The sequence below is a fragment of the Octopus bimaculoides genome, chromosome 30, assembly GCF_001194135.2.
Source record: "Octopus bimaculoides isolate UCB-OBI-ISO-001 chromosome 30, ASM119413v2, whole genome shotgun sequence".
In the NCBI taxonomy this organism is placed as follows: Eukaryota; Metazoa; Mollusca; class Cephalopoda; order Octopoda; family Octopodidae; genus Octopus; species Octopus bimaculoides.
In genome coordinates this window covers 622,468-625,147 of record NC_069010.1, presented here as the reverse complement: position 1 = coordinate 625,147, position 2,680 = coordinate 622,468, and positions in this window count along the sequence as shown.

The following is a 2,680-nucleotide window of genomic DNA, read 5'->3' as shown; positions in this document are numbered from 1 at the left end:
CCTGCCAATGAAAATTCCTGTGAAAGATGACCGTTAAAACAAAGGGAAATTACTGTGTGTTTGACCGCCAATTAAGACCAAAGAACTAATAGACCGCTAAGTAAAGGGAGTAGAAATGTCTATAGTGTTCACGTAAGCGCACCAATCCGTACATTCGCCTATACTAAACCACCCTCGCTTGAAACACATACATGCTCACCCACATACTCGCCAAAAGCTATACATATATGTACATATACATATATATACCCGCATAAACACCCACACACACGCACACATCCACCTCGCACCCATACACATGCACGCAAAAAAATTATAGGGCTAAAAGCATAAACAGAAGAAAGTGTGAAAAAGTTATAAGGTTAAAACGCGTCTAATATGCGCATATTTTCATATGCATACACATATATATATATACGCACGTACCCGCACACACGCACACATTCACAAGCGCGCACATAAGGTTCCATGTACGTGTCTATAGACCTACAGGAAAAAACGGGGTCGAGGGGAAAAAACAGAAAAAAATAGAAAAAAACATTAACTCCATAATTATGTAAACATTATTAAAATATATTAAAAAATATAAATAAATTATAAAAATTCCAAGTAAAAAGTATAGAAGGATAAAAAGCTTATGCATCAAATCCTATCAGTACAGTCCTATCAGCAAGTCTTATCAGTAAAAATATAAAGATATATAAGAAATCTAAGTAAAAAGTATAGAGAGATAAAAAGCTTATGCATAGACACAATATAGAAAGCAAGTCCTATCAGTAAACTCAAGGGGACCAAAACCGTAGCAAATATTTGGCCACATGTGGACATGATCCGAAAAGTTCAGTCTTTGATGCCTTTCCAGATGAGCCATCTTTCCATATCAAATAGACCGCACCTTCCGCTGCCGCTGGTGTAAGGTTTACACTTCGCTAAGATCTTCCAATGGATGTTATAACTGACACCTTTATCTTTTAAAGACAACATATTACTGGATAATTTGGTCGTTTTCCTTTTGTCCCAGTGCCTGAAACTCAAAATGTGATTATTGAATCTGGCCTTGAAATTACCCTCCGTGAGGCCCACGTATATCTTCGTCGAAACTGTGTCCTTAGTGGATATAGAGTCCACGGTGGCCTCATGGTTTCGGACATGCAAACTCCGTTTAGCGGGCACAAATTTTTATCTCTGCATTAACAGCTGGTTTCATATTGCGGCTTTTGTGTGTCGTGTGCGATTATGTTCTTAAAATTAGCAGTTGAGTTGAAACTTATTTTCAAGTTATGTCTGTTGAAGGATCTTTGTATAATTATGGTTAACTACAAAAATGTCTGTCTATAAGTGCGAAGAAGTACTTGCCTATATTAAAGGTCACTTCGGGTGAGTAAGTGGGTGTGAACCAGATGGTTTTCTTATTCCTATGCTTTCTTCTCTTTGTTACTGGACTGGTGGCAGGTGTATAGGTTATTCCCTCGTTAAAACCACTATCTTTTACAGCCTTATTATATACTGGGGCAACGCTATTAAAAATGTCCCTATCAGAGGAGAGGCTAGAGATTCTTTTACTAATGTTTTTAAGTAAATTTTTAAACACTATGGGGGGATGGCAGGAACCCACAATGATGTAACTAAGTCTATCGTTGTGCTTCTTATAAGGTTTATAAATATACTTATTTAGATCTAGGGACACAGCTAGGTAATTGACAACCGTCAGGTTGCTATCTGTAGAGATGCTAAGACCGAAGGTTTTCATCAAATGGATAGTATACTTCCTGAACCGATCCTGTGCTGGTCCATTGGTATTAGCGGTTAAAGCTAGGACATCATCTTTATAAATTGTGAAGTGTCCGTTAGGAAAAGTCTTGCCCAACGTATCGAGTAGGAATAATCCAATAAGATCGCATATGTCTGCTCGATCACATGACCCCATGCTCGCATCGAAAGCAGCCTCTCTATCGGTTGTCTTCACCCACTCTGCGTTCTCGCTGAAGAGTAAAGTCTTTCTAGCATGGAATATTATGTCTTTATCTGTGTGCTGACTTCTATGTGTGCTGATTTTTATGAATCTGCTTGCGAAGGTAAGAGCTTTATCTAGCAGTTCCTTAGAGATAGAGGCATAAAATCGACAATATCGAACTGGGTGAATCTTGATTTATTCTTATTCTTCATAGCTTTAAACCGGTTGACGACTTCTATACTATTGGATCATTGTATTAACCTAGTGGCATTCCTGACTTCCGCATTGATTTTCCCTAAAGTTTCTTTACTAATAATGCCAAGTTCTGATTTAGCAGGGTTAATAAGCCTACACTTAGGACTACATAGGAAGTTCTTTTTATGGTCTTTGATAGTTATAAAGGCCTTTTTTTGGAGGAGGACCTCTACTTTTTTTTATCTAATTTGAGTCTGGCGGCGATATTGCTAGCTTTTTTTATTAATATCGTTATAGGTTTATGGCGTAGCCTTGGTGTAACTGTTGATGATACTGTTATGTAGGAGTCGTTAATATGTGCTATTCTCTACTAGGTATAAGTTCCCAGCCCGGCATCCGAAACTCGAAGTTTTATCATGGCTACCGAATAAGTGTCACATATTTTTACAGATAAATTCCTCTATTTACATAATATCGAGGCATCTTTCTTTCTTTTGTTGTCCTTTCTATCAATATATATATATATATATA